The sequence below is a fragment of the Mus pahari genome, chromosome 3, assembly GCF_900095145.1.
Source record: "Mus pahari chromosome 3, PAHARI_EIJ_v1.1, whole genome shotgun sequence".
NCBI classification, from domain to species: domain Eukaryota; kingdom Metazoa; phylum Chordata; class Mammalia; order Rodentia; family Muridae; genus Mus; species Mus pahari.
In genome coordinates, this window is record NC_034592.1 from 161,290,980 (window position 1) to 161,308,673 (window position 17,694).

Genomic DNA, 17,694 nt, shown 5'->3' on the forward strand with positions numbered 1-17,694 from the left:
GAAGAGACCTCTGGAAGGAGCCGTTTTAAAAAAATCAGAATGTCCCATTGCCCTCTATCACATCTGTATGTGCCTTCCTATGTGGCGGCTCTGTTTCCAGGCAGCTTTACAACGGGGAGAGATGATCCCACCCTGGGCGGGTGGTCGTTTTCTCCCTGTCTGCCTCTGCCCATGCTCCATGGAGCTGGGAGCACAGCGAGGAGGGAAGTTGCTCCTATGGCAACCGTGACTCTTCTCCCAGAGAAAATTCTGAGTATGTATATGTGGGTAGAGATATTCTGCACCCTTGCTCCATCATCACAACACATGGCCAACCCAGTGACCACCACCCCTCAGGCATCACAGAGAACAAAGCTCCAGCTATAGGACATCTGCCTTCGCCAGGACACACCAGCAGCTTCTCCCAGACAGACAGAGGAAAGTGACACCCTTTCTCTGACTCTGCCCAGAGTTCTGAATCCTCAGGAACTGGTGTCTTCCTGGCCACTGGCTGCAGTTCCTGAGGAGAAAGATGGAGCCTGTGGGGACTCTGGTCCACTCCCTTCAGCCACTTAGGGTCTGATTTTGTTTTGTAACCCGTCTCTGGATATTTATTCTCTTTATCCTGGTGGCAAACTCATCTTGTAGCTTTTAAGTAGGAAAGAACGCCCCTCTTCATTGTGAGTTGATATTGAAAGTGTTAGATAAAACAGCCAATTTGTCCTTTTCCCCACTGAATTCAGATCTGACTTAGCGGAGAGTCACCGCTGGAGTAGCTGGTCATACATCAAAGAGCTGGCTTTAATAGGCCTTTGAAGTGCCCGTATAAACATGTGGGAATAGATTTCCAAGGCAGCCAGACTGCTCTCTCCTGAAGCTTTTGTGACAATGAGCACTGTTTAAATTTTAAATGGATCCTAAGCTTTCTCCATGTCTGCCTTCATTTCCTCTTACACAATTGGTCTGTAAGCATGGCCGGTCAGCACCCTTCAAAGCACAGCTGCTGTGGTTGGCATGCAGGTGTTGGAGAGGAGACAGGAGCATGCCTGAGAGACTCTGTGACTGGGAGGACTCTGCGTGCACACCCACGCACATCCTCCGAGGTCCTTCCTCACAGTGTCAGATGGATGGGCTCTGCAACCACCATGCTGTTGGCTGAGGACATTTCCCATGTGCCCCCTCTAGCAGACTAAAGGGAGCTCATGGGGTCTGAGCAGGACTTTCTTTCTCTCTCTGGTTCACCATTTATTCTCCAGCCAGTGGCATAGTGTCTGGTATACAGGAAGCCTCGGCAATGGCAATGTTTATTTAATCCAAATGAATCTCCTTCAAACCGTGCAGAAAGTAAATGAGCCCAAGCTTCAACATGAAAACAGCAAGCGGTGGGGGGTGGGGGGTGGGGGGGAATTATACAACTTCTCAATAGCACTGTGGGGAGCAGGCACACCATGGACATGATGGTAAACTGTCAGGAAAGGGTTGTTTCTGTGTGTGAGCGGAGCAAGGGGCAGGCAGGACACAGACAGGCTGTGGCTCAGTTTGTCACTGATCCCATTGTGAGCTCTGGTTGGAGGTGAGCTCAAACTGCTGCAGTGTGGCCCCGAGCCATTTCTACAGAAAGCTGTATAGTGCTCTGCGCATTCTGCAAAGTCACAGGGAGAACAAGAACCCACAGTTGAAAGCAGTAGCAAATACACAGGGCTTAGACAGAGTCAATGGGACCCAGGAACTGGACCAGCCCTGTACTTGCAAAGAAAGAGAGAGAGGGGAAGAGGGAGAGGGGGAGAGGGGGAGAGGGAGAGAGACAGGGAGAGGGAGATGGACAGGGACAGGGAGAGGAACAGGGAGGGAGGGAGAGGGACAAGGACAGGGAGGGAGGGAGGAAGGAAGAGCAAAACCAAACAAGCCCACATCTGCTCTCTACATCAAGGAAGACACCACAGATTTTTACCAGGAACATCCCAAAGGCTGGGAAGAAACAGACAGACATGGAACCCAATCAACATGTTTAACACATAAATCACACACAGAAAAGGAAGATCAGATGTCAAGTTCAAGAGTGAACCACGGGCTGGGCTGACCATCAGAGAGCTCCAGAGATGGGGAGGGGGCAAAACAGCCACTGGACAGGGTCTGGTACACAGCTCTTAGAACTCCTAAGAGAGGGGACTGTGAAGAAGCAATGTGCCTTGTTATATTGGCAGAGCCCCCCCCCCCCGCCCCCAGCCACTGAAAGACAAAAGCCACAGATCTCAGGACCTTCACAAAGCCAAGAGCGTTAAATAAACAATTACATGTGTGGGTACATAGCAGCAAGTCTTCCTCAAGCTGAAGGCAAAGGAAATTTTAAACATACCCAAAATTCACCAGAGGAAAGAGCCCCAGTGCCTTCAAAGGAGCAATGTTAACTGAAACTGACAAGTCTCTTCTCAGTGGCAGAGATACGTACAGGAAGACAGGGAGATTAAAAACGCGTTAGGGGGCAAGAAGAAAATAGCTACTGAGGTGGAATTCTGTCCAGCACAGTGAGTCTCCGGCAATGTGAGGAAATAAATAAGTTTTCAGGCAGATATAGACTGAGTGACTCCAGCAGCAGCAGCAGCCAGCCCAAGAGACAATGCTGGGGTCTCTCACAGGCAGAAGGGCCTGAGGGAAGGCACAGGTGAAAGAACGTGGCGGAGAGAGGTGGAAAGCAGCAGAATGAGGCTGGACTTAGCCACTCTCCAACGGAGAGTGCCGTAGAGACTAGTATTTGAATGATGGCAGGACAGGCAATACAGAGAAAATCTCTCAAAAAGAAAATCCAGCACTGGGATATCGCTCAGTGGCATGTCAGGCGCTGGGCTCAGTCTCCAAGACAACAGAAGGGAAGGACAACAACAAGGAGAACAATAGCAGCACAGACAGGTGCCTCACTAGGCCAACATCAACAGCAGTTCACTTTGTGTGCACGTTTTGGTCCCAAGCAAATACACAAAGCCACCCCTGGACAGATATCTAGAGCCTTTTTGTGTTCTGGCCACAAATTCTCCATGAACCTGACTCTGAGCAGCAGATCCACCAGGCTCATCAGGCTCCTCTGTGCCACCATGGGAAGTGCTTCTGGTGGAGCCTGGGCCACTCCAGCTCCTCTTCCTCCTGTGCTCCTCCTCTCTGAGGTCACTCTCTGAACCCTACGCTCCACCTCTCCACTCTGGAGTGATGGCCATTGTCTTCCATGCAGAGAAGAACATCTGGTAACAGGCAATAATGTTCCCTCAGCCCCACTGGGGCAAAGGCTTTCTAGCTGAGTGCCTCTGTTGATCTCTCCCATGATGCCATGCAGTTCACCTAAGCGTTAATAACCGAAAATGTTGAGCACTAATAAGGCATTAACAGACATCTAATGGGAAAAGCGAGTTGGTAATCCAGGAAGAAGGGCTGCCATGGAGACAGCTTCAGCATTCCAGGTGGCACCTCTACATCAGGACATTGATGAAGCCATTGTCATCACACAAGGAAGGAGACAGAGTGAGGAAAGAGATGGTCATGAAGTAGAATGCTTTCTAGGCACTAGGTGGACAGACAAACACCCTACTGAAGGTAATCATGAGCCCTTAAGATCCCCTCACACAGGTGAATACCTGGTTCACCATAGGGAGCAAGAGAGAGAGGTGGTTAGGATGAATAGTGGAGGAGTGATCGTGTGCCCCTTTGGAAAGAGGGATGAGTAGCTTCCACATTTAAGTAATTGGTTACTTTTCTCACTGCAGTGACAACATGCTTGACAAACAGCTACTGAAGGGGGTTATAGTTTGAAGGTTCAGCCCTTCGTGGCGGAAACAGCATGGTGGCAGGAACATGAGGAGGCTGGTCATGTTGCTTCTATGGTCAGGAAGCAGAGATAGGTGACGCAGAACACTCTGCCCAAATCCAAGATAGGTCTTCCCTCCTTAGTTTAAACTCTCTGGAAATCCCCAGCGAGCTAGGGATGTGTTTCCACAGTGAATTTAAATCCGGTGAAGTCGGCGGTGCCAATTAGCTATCACACATGGGCAGCAGGGGCAGGACTGCTCATGGTACAGAGAGTCCTCAAGATCTCAGTCAGACCCAGGAAAACACTTAAAAATCCAGAATCCTTAAAAGTTCTAATCACGATGGAAAGCATGTCCAAATTTGATGGCACCAAAATTAAGTACTCCTTTGACCTCAAAAGACACAATTAAATCAGGAAAGCCACTAGATAGAAAGAGGCATTTATAATTCATCTGACCTCTGAAGGGCTCCTCCCTAGAATGCATAAAGACCACCCTCAAATCAATAATTAAACAGGCACCCGACAGGCAGAAGGCGAAAAGAGGCCTTTAAAAGAAATAAGAAAACAGTTCTGCCTCCAGGAAATAGCTTCTCCCTGCATTCAGTAGTCAGCCCAGAAGCCAGAACCCAGACGAAGGAACCCAGACGAAGGAACCCAGAACACAGTGACATCAGTGCTCATGATACAAACTGAAGGCAAAGCCCTGGGGAAAGGACGTGGCCAGGAAACTATTATGGTATTGTTTCCTTGCGCGTGAGTTTTTATAATTTATATACAAACTAAAGACAAAGAAAGAGTGTCTCTCACACACACACACACCAAGAGAAGGAAGGAAGCGGGACATGAAGAACACCAAACAAGCATTGCTCACCATTTAAAAGGCAAAACTCAGGACTCCAGCTGCACATCTACGTACGACCCTACAAAGCAAAGGGGGAAAACAGGTATGATGAGAGCTGTAAGAGCCAACTTCTTTCTAGGATAGGGAGGAAGGGGTACAGGGAGTGAGAGAAGACCAATGGGACACAGATGGTCCTTTTGTGACCTATCACTGAGGTGTCTGTGATTAAACTGGGCGGGGGGGGGGGCTTTCGTTCTTTTCTGTCTGTGTTCTCTCCAGAATGACAACAACGTTACTGGAGTCAAAGAAGAGAAAAACAACTCCAGGTTTATGTTGCCTACAGATCATTTCTGCAAACAGTGCCCTCAAAACCAAGTCATAAAGGAATGAGAGCAAAAGAGGCATCCGAGACATCAAAGGATGGCAGAGCAGGGTATGTGTGTGCTCAGGATGGCTCCGGCTGGGCTCCCAGGACAGGGTAAGGATGCAGAAAAACTGAACATGTCAAGAGAGACTGTAGTTAAAGCCCTTTAGGATACAAGATAGACAGACAATAATGGATGGATGGGTGGGTGGGCAGGTGGGTGAATGGATGGATGGATGGATGGATGGATGGATGGATGGATGGGTAGATGGATGGGTGGGTGGATTATATACAGATAGATTCTAAGTACACAGATAAATAGGTGGATAGATGTTAGGTAGCTAGATGGTAGATGACAGACAGATAAGGCAGATAAAATTTAAGATGTAAGTTTTAAAGATTTGTGTGTGTGTGTGTGAGTGTGAGTGTGCGTGTGCGTGTGTGTGTGTGTGTGTGAGAGAGAGAGAGAGAGAGAGAGGAGTATGCATAAATGAGTGTGAGTGTCCTTAGAGGCCAGAGACATCAGATCTCCCTAGAGCTAAAATTACATGAGGCTGTAAGTCTCCTGACCTGGGTGCTGGAATGAAACTTTTTTTTGAAACAAGGTTTCACTCTGTTTCCCGGGCCTGCCTTGGTCTCCTGGCAATCCTCTTTTAGATGAAAGTTTCAAACCCTTGTGGATCTTACCAGTGAGATGCCCTGACTTAATTCTGTGGTATGTATTCTGTATCTTCATGCTGGTCTTAAAATACCTTTTAATCTACTAGAGCACAATGCCAGGCGTTTGGCAAGTGTTCTATAAACGCTATTTTCCTCCTTCCCTTCATCACAGGAAGCTGGTTCTATTATTTGGGTTGGAACCGTGATTTTGATCCAATCCTCTCATAAACCACAAAACAAAAGAAGATCACGTTCCTTTGGTTTTTTATTCTACAACTTTGACTTTATGGAATTCAATAGCAGCTGGTTTTCCGGCAGAGATACTGCAGCGGTGTGTAAGATTATTACCATCTAGCGTTTATCGAGCACTCACCCAGGGAAGGACGAGGCACTAGACACCTGTGAGAGATATTTAAAAGACAGGCAGCTATGGCAACCTGCAGACAAGAATTATCAATAGAAAGAAACAACTCGGCTTTCTTTGGGAGACACTTAATTGCATCTGGACATATTTACATATTTTTCTTTGTGACACTCTTATTTAAAAAGAAAACAAGAAAAGGCATATGAAAGAATAACAAGCTAGAAGAAGAAAAGAATAAAAACATTACTTTTCAGTTCATGGAGAAACACAGGAGGGCAGGGAACTGCCATGTCTATGGACTCCCACACTCAATACCTGGTTTTAATGTCAGCTGCCCACTGACACCCTCCACCTGGACCTCACACGGGAAGAGCTCAGGACCTGGGAGCCTCCCTCCTGCAGCTCCCACAATTCTCTTCTGGTGATCACTGGCCTCATCAGCCTCACCTTGAAGGGCATCTTTGACATTTCTGGTCTCCACCCACATCCCATGAGTCAGCTTGCACATGTAGGATGCCATCTCAGCCTCTCCACACTCCTGTCCCACGTTCCATGGCCCTCTGACTCAGCCTTCCTCCCCACTGCTGCTGGGAGCACTGCTCAGCACTTGCTAGGTGCAAGGCTGAGCCATCACCCCTGACATCATCCCACCATGACACACCTCAGAGAATGTGATGGTTCTAGGACCTCAAGGCCAATGTCAATATTCCTAAACAAGGCATTGCCTGCCCCCTGATGGACTATCCACCTTTCCCCCTTGTGGGGTGCAGGTCCCAGATACCAGAAATTCTGGGTTCCCTCATGCCTTTTGACTTCATGACTCTGTATCTTTACTTAAGGATGCTATTGACCTGAAATATATCTTTCATTTCCTCAATCTTCTCTGTATTTTCCACACCTCACAAGTGTACACAACTCATCCTCAGGTCCCCTCTCTCCCTGCAGATATAATTTCAGATCTCCCTGCTATGGTCAAGCTTAGGACTGTCCCCATTCACTTAGAACATCTCCAGGACCCTGTGCTTGCTTATTAGTCAAAAAGTCAGCAAGCACACATTGATTGTCTCTGCACACTGGGCTCCAAAGACACAAGGTGAATAGAACATAGCAAACCCTGACCATGCCAGGTCTTCCTTGCTAGTGGTGGGAGCAGAAAAGGAGCAGATACATGGACTGCCCAGAGGAGCTGGTGCTCAGCATGAGAACCAGGATGGGCAGGTCACACTTCTTAGTGTTGTTGTGTACATTGAATGCCTTCAGCTTGGCCTGCTGTTTGCACAGCTCAGCAAGGACCTCAACCTATGAGTCCTCAAGGAGGCTGGTCCTCAGACTCCAGGAGGCCCTGGGCCAACAGCAACGCATTAATAAAGCTCTCCAGGGACTTGGCATGGTTACACTGAAGGGCTTGTTCGGTTTTCAGGGAGAGGTGCTTGCTCCATCAGCCCCTGATTCTTTTCCCAGACATGTCAAGAAAAGGAGAGTCCTTCATAGGGGAAATAATGTTTTCTTCCACCAGGGCCTGCAGCAGGTTGGCTGTGTCAGAGGACCAAAGGGTCATCCATCTTCTGGCTACTCATGCTGGACCTCACACTTCCTCAGTAGGATAGCCACGTCTTTTGTATCCAGTTCAGTCAGCAGTCCCATGAGACCTTTCTTCTTGTCAGCCACAGCTGTCCCTCCTTCTGCTCCTCTAGCAGATCCTCCTGGGCCCAGCACTGGGAGTAGTGTATCCCCAGTGGCAGTCTTACAATGTTCAGCTTTGTCTTCAGGGCCCTTACGAGCTCCACTAGTGCTCGTACCTCACTGGTGATGTCAGCACAACAGGGCTCCACTGTGGCCCAGAGCATGTTGGGAGCATCATTCCTGGGGACCTGAGGCATCTCAATTGGGTCATCAGTAAATTCATGTTCTTGGATCTTGGGCTGAAAGTTTGTGGATTTGGGTCATCCTGAGCCAGGCTCTGACCCATGTCTTGTCTTCCCTGCCAGTTTGGGGCTTCCCATATCTGGGGTAGCTCCAAGCTCACCGTCTCAACCCAACTTGAGTACACGCAGCCGCCTGTTTGCAGAAGACAGCAGTCTCAGGCTCCAGCTGCAGAGTGCCAAGGTCCTCAATATTGGGGCCAGCCTCCTCGGAGCAGGCCAGCCCTGCCATGTGCTGGGGTCAGACCTTCAGGTGGTTTACAGACCTGAAGTCGTGAAAGAGCAATGGGCAGTCCTTGACTCATGTATGTCCCAGGAGATGGGACTCTCCCTGGAATGTTCTGAAGGTTAAGAAATGATGCTTGGCACAGAGTGAGCAGATAGTGCGTTTTATTACTAAAAACAACACAGAATTCCAGACTGGTGCACTTTCCCCCAAATTAAAATTTTTCTTTATTATAATCTTCTGACTTGATAATTTCTAATGAGAAGCTCTTTGTTTTTCCCCTCGTTTCACATCAGGTTTTCTCCTTTGAATTCTTTCAAGATACTCTATTTTGCTTTATTTTTTTCATAATTTGTATTTATGTGTATTGTAGTGTTGATCATGGTTGACAGTCTCTGGGTTTCCTGGGTGTGTGGATTTGTATCTTTAACTATTTCTAAGGAGTTACACGGGTCCTAACCCTTCAGGGATTTCTTGTGCCACTTTCTCCATTCTTGCTTCTAGCTTTCAATTTATTTCTGTTTGAAACCTGGCCTTTCCGCACTTCTCTGTAGTTTGCTGTGTTCTGAGTTTATATTTTTGAGTTTAAACTTATATGATGATTCCTTTGACCTAGTTTCCCATTTCACTCATACTCTTCGCACACTAGTCCATCAGGAAGTCCAGGTGAGGATTTCTTTGTCTCTGCTACTCCAACATGCAACACCTCCACTGAAATTCCCTCCATGTTCTGCACATTCTGTCTTCCTCAACAAAGTCTTTGGCACAGCTATCATGCCTGTGCTAAATCTCCGCCACGCTATTATGTTAGCTATGTTTCTCGGTGCTGCGACCAAATATCTTGCAGGAACTCCTTAGGGGAAGATGGTTTGTTTTGGTCCTCAGGTTGAAGGTATAGACAGACCATCATGGAGTAGAAGGTGTGCTGCATGTGCCTGTAGCTGCTCTTCACAGTGTGCCCGCTGTCAGGATGCAGAGGGAGAAGAGAGCTGGCATGGGGTAGAGCAGAGTACATTCAGAGCAGATCTCCCTCCTCAGTCAGACCTTGCTAGAAGCATTCTCACAGAGGCACAGAGGTGTGCCTTCCAGGCGACCCTGGAGACTGCCTGCTGTAGATGCTCCCAGCATGAGTCAGTCAGGCGGTGCTCTGGGTACCTTAAGCTTGAGGTCACACCCAGGCACAGTGTTTGTCCATGGCTACTGTGGGCAGGACAGTAAAGACTGATGCAAACAGCCTGCTATCTGCCTGCACCCACCCTCAGGCTTTGCCATAGGTACCCTGCTGCAGGTTCCCCACACTGACATTCATCTCCCTTGGATTTGCCCTTCTGATCCTTGGGCTCTGAGCCTTTGTGGCCTGCAGCCTGACTCCTCCTCTGCAGACTTCAGTAAGATGTGAGATGCTGGGCTTCTCTGTAGTGTTAGACATATGTCAAGATATAAGCTTGGCTTATAACCAGAACCTGCCAAAAACATAAGGAATCCTTAGGTATAAGAGGGCCCCCAAACCATTCATTGCTCATTAAGTATGCACTGGGCCCAGGCAGATGTGGGCTCTGCCCCCCCCCACACACACACACTCAGCATGGTTCCATTACCCAATCTCTTTACTCTGGGATGGCAAATGCTTTCCCTTTTGCAAGTCATGGGGCCCTGTTCACCTTGCTCTCTTCTCAAGTGTCATTTGCGTGGAGAGGTGTTCCTCAAATAGAATTTCCGTGACCTAATACACAGTCCTAGGTTGATTCCTCCCACACTTATACACACCCACCCATGCTCCTAGAACTTGAGCATGAGTGTGTGTTTGTGACAGTCACCTCAGGGAAGTGGGAGGTGCGTGGAAGGAGGACAAAATTAGTCCACTTCCCTGCTTTGCCCCCAGTACCCAGCTCTTCTTAGGCATGGGACACATCAAGAAATCCTTTAAAACATGCACAAACTGCTCTAAATCAGCTCCCCAAAGCAGCCTACAGGAGCTACTCACCCAAGAAGCAGTTCATCTGCAAGGCTTAGGCTATACAGCAAGGGATATCTGGCTTTCCACTTTTATAAACCCACATTGACTGTGTCTACAGTGCCTTAGGGATCACCCTCAGGTTCACCTCAGCACTAGTGTCTAGCTGAAGCCAGCCATTTATCTGCTTTGGGTGCTATAGGGCTGTGAAGTCATGACCACTCTACCCTGTAATATGGCACAACTGCAGTCCAGAAAACGTACAAAAGACTGGCCATGGCATATGTGATCCACTATAACTGGTTTCAAGGAGACATGGATTCACATCTGTCTAGGCTGCATCCTGCAGAACCCACTGGGTGGGATTAACACCTGACTTCCTTCACTTTGACCCAGCCCATAAGTGACTTTCAACCCTGTTCCAAACCTGTGTTGGAAAGTTGCTAGAAAAGTACTCTGCTGCAGTGTTGTTTGACATTGGCTGTCAACTTGAACGGAGCTGGTGTCCATTAAGACAGTGGTTCTCAACCTGTGGGTTGCAACACCTTTGGGGGCCAAATAGGCTTTTCACAGTAGTCTCCTAAGACTGTCTGTATACCAGACATTTTAATTATAATTCACAACAGTAGCAAAATTAGTTATGAAATAGCAACAAGAATAATTTTATGGCCAGGGGTCACCACAACATGACCATTGTATTAAATGGTCACATCATCAGGAAGGTTGAGAACCACTAAGAGATGTACCTCTGGGTGGATCTGTGAGATTTATTCAGATCAATACAAAGAAGACTGAGGGCCGTTTTGCCTGCCTGTCTTTGTTTCCTACTGGTGAGTGCATCTGCTCTATTGCTGCTCCCATAAAACCCATCCTTATTGACAGCAGAGGGTTCGTCTGCTTTCAAATGTCAACTGAACACCATCAGCTCTTCAAGAATCTTCTAGGCCTTCAGGGTCGGACTGGAACTGGTGAGGCACCCAACTTCATCCGTTCAACAACTACTGGGTTCTCGGGCTCTGCAGTGCACAGACAGACATTGCAGGACTCCCAGACTATCTTATAACTCCCCTTGGTAACTCATCCTTTCAGGCCTCCTCCTATTGAGAATCCATGTCTGCAGCACAGACCACCTGATGTGGGATATCACGTTTGTGTGGGAACACAGCCGTCGGGGGTCTGGCTTCGTGTCAGGAGCCCTTGGGGCTCTGGAATTGTGTCAAGGCTCATGTGGCATCCTGCTGCTTGTCTGGGTTCACTTTTTGGACTTCTGATGGTTGTGTACTGAGCTCCTTTATTCTAATCTGGCTGTAGGGAACTGGTCCCAGTGTGGAGTTAAAGTCTTCTGTGATACTTACGATGGACCCTGTATGACTTCAGCTGGCCTTTTTCATTTCGGCTCTGTGATCTGGTATTGATCTCTCCTCAGAGCATGCCAGGTGAATCCCAAGGGCTTAACTGAAGTTGACCACCACGCATTGGTACACATTCCATACGTGCGGCTCCATATTATATATCCCTAGTGCAATGTCCTGGAGTCAGTATTGGTAAGCCCTTCTCTGCCCCAAACAGACTTCCAGGGGAAGTCTGCACCAAGAGAAGATGAAACCTTTCTGGGGACCCTGACTTGGAGATATCCATCCATTGAGTGTCTCTTATGTGCACATAGAGGCTATCTGAGGCTCCCATCAGCCCAGTCAACTCTGGAATGCAGCCAAACACCACTGGGCTGGGTGCAGTAGTAAATCAGAGCAGCCTGTGCGGGAGAGATTAGGAAAACAGCTTCTTCTCACTAGTGGAAGAAGCACTGGATGGAAGCATGATGTGGTAGCTCCTGCTATCCTAGGAAAGTCAAGATGATTCACACAGGCTAGCCCAGGGTAACCCAGACATAAGATGGAGAGAGAGAGCAGATAACTTTCTAGGTTCCTCTCCCTGTGAAGGATCATAATGTTCCATCAGGGCCTTGTCCATCCTTGTAAAGAAACACTAAGTACTCCAAACTAACCATGTACAGAGGAGAGTCAGCAGGTGATGTCACCTGTCAGCATCCACCCAGCTTGCCCCCAGCCCAGTGCTTCAGCTCCCTCAATACTCCTGAGTACTTCTGTTCATATTTATGACAATGATCTCCATCATGTTACACACACGCACATGCGCGCATGCACGCGTGCACACACACACACACACACACACACACACACACACACACATGCACAGATATGTCCCAAATGTGCCTGCTTTGCCTTGACCTCTTAAAGACCCTGTGCTTGGAAATGCTGGACCCACAGCACAAGGCCATCCATCTCTCAGATGACAGGGGTTGGAGGAATTCAGAGCCAAAGCTGTTAAGTCACAGGCTGGAAGAAAGGCTACAGAACACCCCTCCACTCTGACTGGAAGCTGGAGGGGCCGCCCATCCCCCTATCTCCGGGTACAGAAAGGAGTGAGTGTGGGGCTGGTGGAGAACTCAGATTCTCTTAGCTATCTCTGAGCCCTTCCATGTATGCTTTGCAGAAGGAGGCTGGGTGTCTGGGGATACACAACAGCTTCCCTGTGACTGGAGTCCTGAGAAATCAATTTCTGTACCACTCATAGTCCCTCTGAGGTTTCTTCCGTGCCTCTGCTTGTCCAGTCTCCGGAGACACTTCTCATGCTCCCTAAGGAGAAGCAAACCTCAGGTGGCTTCTGGGCTCTGCTGGGAAGGCAGGTTGATGGACAGTTATGCGGGATACAAAAGCGGTCAACCCAGGAAGGATGCAGCCAAGCCTGGAGCTGCTCCATCCTCTTGTAAATGAGACCTGAGGGATTACAAGATTTCCACAGACTCAGAACTTCTCCAAACAGCTCAGAAATGCCCCCTTTATCTTTCCATCCTAAATCGGAAGTGGGGTTTGCAAGGCTGAAGGAGAAGAAAGAAAAACCTCAAATAGATGTAACTTGAGGGACACATTCACACTGCTTTTTAATTAGTTAATTTTTATTGTTAGTAATTGTGTTAATTATAATTAATAATAATTGTGTTTGATGTATGTGCAAGTGCGAGAGTATACATGCCACAGAATCCAGGTGGGGGAACACAGGACAACTTGGGGGAGTCAATTGTCTCCTTTCCACTGTGGTGTGACAGAGTCTGATTCCTTCCCTGCTGCATACACTGGGGCAATTGACCTGTGAGCTTCTGGGCTCATCTCATGGTAGGAGTGCAGGAAACACAGGTGGTTCTCTATGTGGGTTCTGGGGATCAAACTAAGGTCCTCAGATGGCAAGCGCTTTAATCCAGTGAGCAATCTGGGTGCATATTGATTATCCATGTACCTGTGCAGCACTGGAATTTTCCATAACAATTCTCCTTTCAAATACTCTATCTCCTTGCTCCATGTATGTGAATTCAGACTAGAATGTATCCCCTTGTATAGATGGCTACTGATCTGATCTCTGTTACTTTCAGGGGTCGAACGTTAAAGCTCACCTCCTGTCCTCAGAACATGGCAGGTCAGAAGGTGTGTGTCCATCCACAGGCTGGGATTTGGAGTCAAGGAGGCAGAACAGAGCCCTCACACCCCAAGACTTGTTCCTGAGGCTATCTGTGCCCTGGGAGAGCATGTCTCACGGAGAGAGTTAGGCTTTCTGTGACATTCTGCAGAGGCAGGAGCTCCGTCTACCCTCATGAAGATGCTGATACCTCTGTTCCCAGCCTCTAAGCACTTCACCTTATTTTGTATCCAATGGATGGTTGTGTGAGGTGGGAACACATTTCAAGTATTGCCACAGGAAGACAAATTCATGTCCTGGAGGAGGATGAGATAATGAACCCCGATTAAGTCCCTTAGGTCTCCGTTTTGTGTCCTAGCAGATCCTTCTCACGAGTGACTGACTTTTTTTTTTTTTTTCTGAGTCCTGTTTCACGCTTGTGGGACACATCCTTACTCTTGAGCTCCCACACTGTCTCATAACAATCACCACAATCGCTTCCTGCTGTCTAAGCCCATTACGGGCTCCCAGAAACTCTGGGCAGCAGCTTCGACTAGGCCATTCTTTCCAAAGTCCACCTGCCCCTCCTTTGGCTCAATACAGCACATAAATTAGCCTCAGAAGTCCCCACAGTGCAGAGCCTTGACAATGTCCTCCTTGCTTCTAAATAGCATCAACAAAAGTAGCTCAGACCCTCAGACCTCAGGGACCACAGCTTCTCTGGTTTAAAAAGACATCATTCTGAGTTAGCAATTTTCCCCCTGGCAGCTCGGACACTTCCTGCCTGAGTGTCTGGTGACCACAGAAGACACCGAGTAGAGCCCACATCTCTGCATGGCAAAGGCAACGTCTAAATAACTATAACCTGGCTTCCCTGCCTTGCATGGGCTGAGTCAGTGCTCTGCACAAGCTTTGCTCTGGCCTTATGAAGTGGGTTCTGCCACTGATCAATCTGAAGAAGGGCCAACTGGAGCTTTGCCAGAGCTGTGAAGGACACTCAGGACTACCAAGGGCAAGTCACACTCTCTTACTAACATATGGAACCCGCCTTCATAACTTCCAACGCTCTCCACTGTGTTTGAAAACAACACACACACATGATGCCCCTGAGGGAGCCATTAGTGTCTGGTGTGTCCCATGACTGTGTTCCTTTAAGTCCTGGTTCCTTGAAAGACAAATCCAGGAAATGTTTAAGATATGTAGGCAACACCAAGGTAGACTTCAGGACCTCTTGTAGTTGTAACGTGCTCTCTGTGTTAGCAACATTCAGAAAGCAGGGCTTCGTTCACAGTTGGCCAAAGCAAGTCACCATGGGACTGTTGTATGTCCACGGCAGAACTCAGATAGGTTATACTCTGAGAAACACAGACAGCCAACAGAATATAAAGTGATTTCCATTACTCATGGTGCTTCCTGCCCTTAAGTCCCTTGGAATACTGGATTTGAGACTATGCAGTAATTACTAACAAGGAGCCATATATAGATAGAATATATATACATAAATATATATATGTATATATATATATATTATTTTAAATATGTACATAAATACAATATATACAGAATACATGCATAAATGTATCTGTACATAATATTTGTATTGCATATATTAAATATAGCTGTATGTAATGCACATGTTATGTGTAATATGTTATATAGATGTATAATTATCCCTAAAATAAACAAATCTTGAAGATTTATTTATTTATTTATTTTTATTATTTAGTTCTGAAATTTGTTCCTTGTCCAAGGCTGCCTAGAACCTGTGCTGGGACTTGTGGTCTCCCTAGCTCTTGTGCTTGCAGGTCATTGCTCTGTTCCTCAAGGCCCCTCCCAGATCTACCTCTGGTCATCTCTGTGAGCCAGGGTTCCACGGGTGGAGCCTCTGCAGGAACATTCGTCCCTCGGTGTCTTCATCACCACGTGCATGCCTGGGGATGCACTGGAAATACTCCATGTATTGATTACTGACACATTTTGGCAAACCGGCAAACAATCATTACAAAAAGAGTGAATAGTGACAATAGATCACAGCTCAGTCCCCCATCAGCAGGGAGTTTCATTACTGGGCAGAATACTATTCATCTGCCAAGCCCTAACTTAATTCACTCCACTACGGAGAGAACAATTACTGAGTGGAAAGGCCAGCGAGTTATTTCAGTGAGAAACATTTTAATTTGTTCTGCGTTCCCCCAAACTCATAATCTTTCAGGTGATGTGTACGGAACAAACATCGAGTTGTAGAAAACAGTCAAGAGCTCACATCTCATTTCACAACAGCTACGGCAGTTACAGAGACATACTTTGGTGAAAATAAAAACTCAAGCAACTGAAGAATATCCAGAGGGAAGAATTGCATTCCACATCTCTGTGAAGACTTTTGAGCTATTTATTGCCTCTGTCCTTTGGTTGCTGAGTACAGCGATTTCTGACTGCTGACCAGAGAAACTGGTGACATCCTGCCCAGAGGCAGAACCACCTGCTCACGTGCCATGAGTTCCCCATGCCCCCACAGCACCAAAGATGGGTTCATACACTATTTTCTAAGAATATGGAGGGAGCTGAGAGAAAGTTGTCTCTACTCCCCTGGTCGAGCAGAGGAGACTGCAGGGAACCCTGCTTTGAGATTTTCTCCCTGGAATGTCTCTGCAAAGAAGGGGGAGATGGGTAGGCTGTTTCGGCGTTCTGTAGCATTGTGGAGAAATCCTCAGGGCTTTCTTAGCCCGTGACTGCTCTCACATAGATAGAGAAGGAAGCACTGTTCAGCCCTGCTATTCAAAGTGTGGGTAGGAAGCAAGAAGGTGTAGCCTAGGACATGGAGCTGGTCTATAAACCTCAAGGCCAGATCACATGCAGCCCACCTCCTGTAACTAGCTATTTCTTGTAAGGCTCCAAACCCCCAAACAATGCCAACAACTGGATACTTGGTATTCACATACAAGACCGTGCAGGGGATATTTCCTATTAAGGCTGTAACAGTCCACTGACAGCAGCAGCAGTGAGGAGCTCTGGCTCTGTCTCAGGCCAGGTCTCAGGGTGGAGCCCTCATGGTGCTGAGGATCAGGCTGCACACTGGCTACTCCCGTGCTATCCAGAGCAAAGCTCTTTGCCTTTGGGTGGACTTCATTATAAGGCCACAGTTGACATCCACTTTCTCAGTACAAAACCCTTACGTTATCAGCAACAAAAGCTAGCACCCGACTCTAAGAAAGAGTTAAAGTCACCACATCACCAAACTTCTCTTGGAGGCAGAAACAGTGTAGACATGGGCTTCTTGCTTGTTGCTCCTGGGTCTCTATTAGCAACAAGATTCCCTCATTCCAAGCCTCACCCATTCAGTGTTGAGAGTGCAGCCAAGCCAGAATCTCCAGGGTGAGGCCCAGGCACCAGTTTCCTCAACACTCCAGTGATTCTAACCCATCTCAGAATCTGCACCACTGGCCAGCACTGGTGTCAGGAGGAAGTGCGTTCTGACTGTTGTCAACAGAACCTAGAGTGACCTGGGAGTCAGGCTTCTGGGTATGCACTTGGAGGACTGTTGTCACTGTGCCTGATTCCTGAATAGCAGCTCAGAGGCTTATTAATTATTACAATGCTCATGGCTTTTTCTCCTACTGGCTAGTAACTTACATAGCTCGTTTCATCTACTCTGTCTGCCACGTGGCTGGCTAGCTACTTCTCCTAGTTTCCTGTGTCCAGCTTTCTCCGAGTCTGGGTGGTGAAACTTCCTCCCTGACTCTATCCCAGAGTTCCAATCTCTCTACTGGATTTCCCACCCTCTATTCCCTGCTATTTGCTAATAGGCTATCAGCTTTTCATTGACAGATGATGTGTTTTATTAAAAAAAAAGAAGATGAAGCCAGGGATATGCTTAGAGGATGAGTGGTATGGTATTGGGGAAGGGGGGCCTCTGTGGGCCCATGCTGAGGCAGCCCTTCTCCCTGAGGTACCAGCCAGGGGTTTATTTATGGCATGGGGAGGGGACTTGGGAAGGGAATAAAGGAGAGAGAGAGAGAGAGAGAGAGAGAGAGAGAGAGAGAGAGAGAGAGAAAAGAAGAAGAAGAAGAAGAAGAAGAAGAAGAAGAAGAAGAAGAAGAAGAAGAAGAAGAAGAAGAAG

The 17,694-nt window shown here is 47.6% G+C and overlaps 1 pseudogene; it reads right to left on the bottom strand.

The window, feature by feature from the left end:
* Positions 1–7,141: 7,141 nt before the first annotated feature.
* LOC110318079 overlaps positions 7,142–17,694 on the bottom strand; it is a 13,960-nt pseudogene continuing 3,407 nt past the window's right edge.